At 40.5% G+C, this 6,930-nt stretch overlaps 1 long non-coding RNA gene across 1 annotated transcript; it reads left to right on the plus strand.

Moving 5' to 3' along the window:
* Positions 1 to 1,619: 1,619 nt before the first annotated feature.
* Positions 1,620 to 6,083, plus strand: LOC139434531 (uncharacterized). Its single transcript, XR_011643873.1, has 3 exons — positions 1,620 to 2,128; positions 5,259 to 5,338; positions 5,992 to 6,083. It is a non-coding gene; the product is annotated as an uncharacterized lncRNA (long non-coding RNA).
* Positions 6,084 to 6,930: the final 847 nt, after the last annotated feature.

The raw sequence follows: 6,930 nt of genomic DNA on the forward strand, positions 1-6,930 counted from the left end.
TAATATATGTGCTTGAATAAAAAAACGGTTTCCTCACTGAATGACGGTGCAGTCTGAACTATCGTGATATGTTTACTCATTGAATGATAGTCCAGTCTGAACTATCACGATATTATGAACTGTTTACAATACTCACTACTTCATAGTCCCGTGTGAACTGCTGTTCAGAGACGAAGCGGACATGGAGCTTGTATTCCTCCAGAAATATGTTATCAGTGGTGAAACTGTTACAGATATGAAACTAGTGATGTTACGTATTGCGCCGAGGCTTCGGAGCGTGTGTCGAGTAATCCCCGAAGCTTTTTGTGAAGCATGTACCGAGGCTTGTATCGTTTTGGGCCAGTGGCGTCATCGATGACAAACGAAGCCTCGCTGCCTGTCGATACCACGCGACTGCTTCAGGAAGCGATTCAGATTCAGTTGAACCGTTGAACCACAACGCTCATAATACCCATGGATGTATAATAAGAACCATATCACCCCTCCTGTACCCGGGCCCGGTGACACGATGGAATCAAGAGAGCTCAGACCCTCACTTATATAGAGGTCGGAACATAAGTATAAATAGATACAAGCATAAATAAATGTAGGAATAAAAACATGAATAAATAAATACAGGAATAAATATGTTGCAGTGTTTTCAGGGAGCTTGTGTGCTGTGGCTCAGCTGGAAAGCAGTTGACTCATGACCGCAGGGTCCCTGGTTCAACGACTGAACAGTACGTGTTGTTGTTTATAAAAGCTACAGCTAAATGAGATAATGTAGTTAATAAATATATTCTTTGATATGGTTTAGCCTTTCTCAGGCTACAACATGGTTAAGTTTATGAATATTATTAAGGAATACAAATCCCTCTTTGCAATGTTTAGCAGCCTCCTTAGGCTTTTCAATCACAATCATTAAACTGGAATAAATACAATATTGTTAACATGAAAATATGATTTAATGTTCGTTGTTTAGAGTTATTCTAAGGCTTTACTCATTGGGAACTCAGTATGAGATAGATAGAGCACACTGTTGAGATGTCAAATCTGCCTGTTTTGCACAATTTGACCAACAGGGGGGTTTGTGTTCAAATGAAGCCCATGATGAAGCCTCATGAGATGAACCCTTTTGCGAACCAATTGGCTGGAAAGCTTCAAAGCTTCATAAGGCTTCATCTCACCATCACTATATGAAACGGACGATCCTTGATTGTCATGTTAACCTGTGTGTAATCTAATATATTGATTAAAAACGTGCAAACAAATACAAAAATAACCAACTGACAAGCTCAACGGCTGTTTTTAACCAGCCAACAGACTTCCGGTTTCAGGTTTTCAAAATAAAAGGCACGTTTCTAAATACAGACCTGCATTTTTTTCAACAGGGAAATAATTCCATCCATCCATCCATCCATCTTCTCCCGCTTATCCGTGGTCGGGTCGCGGGGGTAGCAGTTCCAGCAGAGAGCCCCAAACTTTCTTTTCCCTAGGGAAATAATTAATAAAGAAAATTGATAAATATAAAATAATCTAGAGTTTTATTTATTTGTATTTCCCTGCATAGTCTCTTGTCCACACTCCAGTCCAGTTGGTGGCGGTAATGTACCTACAAGTTGGTTTGCCAACTGCCAATAAATACCAAAGAAGAAGAAGTAAAGTTCCCAGCTCTTTCTGATCTGGATCGAGGAGGCGTCTCGTCGCTACGGTTCTCTCTCTCTGTGTTCCTGAGAAAGTGTGTGAGAGCGCCAGCACTATTGATCCATCATCTGTGTGTCTGGATAAACCTCTGAATGGACTTTGTGCTCTTTTTTCTGGAGCGTTTACCTCGGACTATAGAAGCTAGCTTAGCATGCTAGCTGGAAACACGTTAGCAACACTAGTCAGATTGAGAGTTTGATGAAGAGAGAAACGGTGTGTTTAACGGAGTCTGCAGGAAAAGGTGATCAAGTAAACATGAGTAAAGTCCAAATGCTGCTGTCGTTGAAGCAGCGACTCACTGCTGTTGCTGAAGAGATATTTGCTCTGTTTGGAAAAACGATAGCAGAGCATGAGGAGGAGCTGTCTCTTTCCAAAGAGGAGAACGAGAGACTCCAGAAACTACTGGACGCTGTTTTACAGCCTCAGCTTCGGATACACAGAGCAGGTCGGTTCCCTTTACTCTTAATGAACACTTTAAAGCAGGGGTGTCCAAAGTACGGCCCGGGGGCCAAATGCGGCCCGATGGCCATTTTGAATTGGCCCTCAGCAAATTAAAAAAGTATAATGAAATATTGCCCACAAATGAAACTTGTGCTTTTCTTATATTGTACTTTTTACATATATATATATATATATATATATATATATATATATGTACAAATATATTACACAGTAGTATTAATGTGTTAATAAGCCCACTTTTAAAATAAATTCAGTCAATTCATGTTAATATTTTCTAACAAATCTTAGTTGATAAAAAAAGCTTAATAACTTATTTACATAACAAGCTTGAAATAGACCCTTCATATTTAATCTTCTTATAATCACTCTGAGACTTCTGTGTTAAGGGATGAGCTTCCAACAAGATAAATGAAAGCCTATAGAGAGCTGTGATTTAGGTTCATGTGAGCACTGCAGCAGTCTAAAGCCCACCCAAAATGCTCTCATTGGTTGAGACCAAGCGGCAAACTCTGGGGAAGAGCCGGGACGCCAATACGGAAGTGCCACACACTGCAGTTCATCTAGTGGCCAGTAGGAGCAGGCTGCAGAAGGGAGCAATTTCCATAGACCCCCATGTTAAAATGCCCAACTTTACAGCAGAAATAAACATGTTTACATCGTGGTTCAAAAAACCATATTCTCTGTATAGTTAGATTCCCCCTTCATGACTAGGCTACTGTGTGGGGGGTGAATTTTTTCTCAACTCATCTGTTTAATTAATATTAAGCCTTCAAGTTATGCATATATTAGGGCGTGGTCACATTGAGTGACAGCTCTGTCAAGTGACTGCTGCTGCTAGCTTCTTGTCTCTCTGCTACCTGCTCCGTGAAGCTAGCTACAGGGACTCTGCCTGGTCAGTTCATCCAGGGAACACAACTTGAAGCCGGCTGTGGTTGTTTGTTCTTCATGCTTATATATCGGACTATTGTGACTCGCTCTGCGGTTGAAACAGACGTTGCATGAATGTGGTTTTTGCGGTAAGTGAAATTCGAGTACTTATTGATGTGTTTATGATTTGAATCAGCTACGTAATGAATGTTAAGGCTTGGGTTAGCGTGTAAGTGAGTGGTAGCTTCATCGGTGCTAACGATGCTAATCGTAGTCTCCAAGTTAAAACCATAGACTGTATAAAGGTTAAAACGAAATAGACAAGTGTTAAGCATTAAGTGGGATAATATTACATTACATTGCATTTAGCTGACGCTTTTATCCAAAGCGACTTACAATTGGTGCGTTCGACCAACAAAATACAAACTTGAAGAAAACAGAATCATATAAGTACATCAGGATTCATAGAGCAAACACATTTCAAGTGCTACTCAACTGGCTTTAGGTAAGCCAGTCCTTTATTAGTATATAAGTGCTTTGTTAATTGTTCTATTGCTCGAAGTGGAGTCGAAAGAGATGAGTTTTCAGTTTGCGCCGGAAGGTGTGTAAGCTATCTGCTGTCCTGATGTCAATGGGGAGCTCATTCCACCATTTTGGAGCCAGGATAGCAAACCCACGTGTTTTTGCTGATGGGAACTTGTGTCCCCCTCGCAGCGAGGGTGCAGCGAGCTGTTTGGCTGATGCAGAGCGTAGTGCACGTGCTGGGGTGTACAGTTTAACCATGTCCTGGATGTAGGCAGGGCCAGATCCATTCACAGCATGGTACACAAGTACCATTGTCTTGAAGTGGATTCTAGCAGTTACCGGAAGCCAGTGGAGGGAGCGGAGGAGCGGCGTGGTGTGGGAACATTTAGGAAGGTTGAAGACCAGACGAGCCGCTGCATTCTGGATGAGCTGCAGAGGTCGGATGGCACATGCAGGTAGACCAGCCAGGAGGGAGTTGCAGTAGTCTAGGCGTGAGATGACGAGAGCCTGGACCAGAACCGGCGTAGCTTTCTGGGTCAGCTGGGGACGTATCCTCCTGATGTTGTAAAGCGTGTATCTGCAGCAGCGGGTTGTAGCAGCTATGTTTGCAGTGAAGGACAGTTTGTTATCTAGGGTCACACCCAGATTCCTTGCAGTCTGAGTTGGGGAAACAACAGAGGTGCCGATGTTGATTGCAGGTCAAGAGTGGGACAATCTTTTCCCGGAAGGAAAAGCAGTTCAGTCTTGTCAAGGTTGAGCTTGAGGTGATGAGCAGACATCCACTGAGAGATGTCAGCTAGACAAGCAGAGATGCGTGCGACGACCTGGGTCTCTGAGCGGGGAAAGTACAGAATTAATTGGGTGTCATCAGCGTAGCAGTGGTATGAAAAACCATGCGGGCTAATGACAGATCCGAGCCAGTTTTTGTATAAGGAGAAGAGGAGGGGACCGAGAACAGAGCCCTGAGGGACCCCTGTAGTTAATTGACAAGGGTCGGACTCCGACCCTCTCCAAGTAACCCTGTAGGTGCGGTCTTTGAGGTATGAGGTGATGAGGGAAAGTGCAGAGCCTGAAACTCCAAGTTCTTGGAGAGTGCGAAGGAGGATCTGATGATTCGCTGTGTCGAATGCAGCAGACGGGTCCAAAAGGATGATGACAGAGGAGAGGGAGGCTGCTTTAGCAGTGTGCAGTTCCTAATACTGTAGAACAAACGGCTTCTGTTTGAGGTTATAAAATAAGGTCATCCTTGTAACTTAGAGAGATATTTTATTATACGTAGGAACTGTATGCATCGCTAAGGTTAATTTAAATTGGCTATGCTCAAGTATGTAGACAAGCTCATGTCGAAGTCGAGTATATGTGAAATCAACCTCACAATAAGACGTGTGTATATTACAAATAATAATGCTTGGTTGATTGAGCTGGAGTTCATTATTGAGCTTACACGTTAACGTCAGTCATCTGAAGAACGAACCCAAACCTAGTTTGTATTAATTGCATTACCACATTGGTATCAAATAAACAGTAAGCATTGGTAACACAACTTCCAAAGTTACAGTAAAATAAAAAGGACCCTGACTCGGACAATACACAATCCAACATGTTCAACAGAAGAGAATCAGTTATATTGTTTGTACACATGGTTCTTTACATATATATATATAACGGATATATATATATATATATATATATATATATATATATATATCCGTTTGTTTAAGGTGTCCAGGTGATGCAGACAGGCTGGACCAGAGAGTGAGAGACAGAACTGGACTCCTCACAGCAGTGAACTTCAGCACAGGTACAAAGACTCTATTTTTCATACTGTACAAATAATCAAGAAAGATATTTGTTTAAATAAATGAAGTATTGACTTGAATACACTGATACACATTCCATTAAACAATACTAAATACTAGATCACCTACACATCAGTTAAGTTGAGGGGTTTTTCCATGCAAAAGGTTACATTTAGATGTTAACAAGCAATATGATTGTGTGAAAATGAGACCTTGTGTCTCAATGAGATCTACACCTGTATAAATAAAGGCTAAAGACATATGGTTTTGTCAGCTTTCTAATTTAATGTATTGAAGGCAAAGATATTTAACACATAGTGAGAACTGCTACTATTTATCTCTCAATATTGTCTGAAAAAAACGTGGTAAAAGTTATTCTTTCAGTGAGACAACAGAGCAAGCTTCTACAGTTGCACTACGTTTTGATAACAGTTAAATATTATTTTGATAATAACATATATTTCAATGTTGATGAGCTTCATACTGTTCATTCATAATCTGATAGTCTTTGTATCTCACTGTTGAAATACAAAAAAATCATTACAATTACAAAATAATTATATCTACAGCCCCTAAACACACAAACACACTGCTTTCATAAATAACACACTTGTTCTGCAATAATATGTTTTATGTTTCCTGTCATTTTTGTTAGGAAAGGACATGCCTGAAAGACACGACATTTTCTCCTTCTCTGAGGGTCAAGAAGAACATCCAAGAGGAACATTAAAAGCTGATGTTATGAGATTTTAAGACCAGTACAGGACATTCACTAAGAAACTACTTTTATTGTGAAAACACAGTCAGCTGTTCGAATGCACCTATTTCCACATCTACACTCCATCAGCTGATTATTTCTATTTGCCTCACTTTATGAGCTTCACATCACTTGTGCCTTGAACCGCAGAGTTTGCAATGTCACAAATAAATGGGGCCAATCTTCAGTCAGATGTGAATGTGTAATCTAACATTTTCAGTAAGAATAATGGACAAAAGGAGTGCAAATACAAATATAATTTATTGAAATGTGAACCAAAACGTAATCAAACATGTTTTAAATAAAAAGCACATATGGACAGAAGGTGTAAACCTATTAAATGTATAAATAAACACATTTAGTCAAATAAAGTGACATACTAGGCCTGTGCAGTTGGTATCAGCTATGCCCAGCATGGGCTCCTCCATCAGGCCTGGTCCTCCTCGCAGAGGAAAGACCCTCAGTCCTCTCCACACCAACAGACTGGACGTCCATCACACGGAGGTTTCTCCCTGAAGTCTCTGCAGCTCTCTGGACACCATGCTGTCTCAATCCGTCCACACTGAATATGAGAGGGGGAAAATGAAAATAATAAATGCTTTGGACAATAAGAAATATAAAGTTGACTGAGTTGCTCTGTTTTTTTAGATTGTCAATACTATTATTGTATAACTAATATCTCAGGTTAAGAGGCACATTCAAATAAAGATTGGTCTTTAAATACATGTTGTCTTTTGAATTGTTTGTCTAAAGTCAAGGATCTAGAACTGGTACTTAGTTTTAATGATACAGTCTGGTTATTATGCTGTTTGGAGGAGGCATCACAGGTAAGAGCAC

This window comes from Pseudochaenichthys georgianus, chromosome 9, assembly GCF_902827115.2.
Source record: "Pseudochaenichthys georgianus chromosome 9, fPseGeo1.2, whole genome shotgun sequence".
NCBI lineage: Eukaryota > Metazoa > Chordata > Actinopteri > Perciformes > Channichthyidae > Pseudochaenichthys > Pseudochaenichthys georgianus.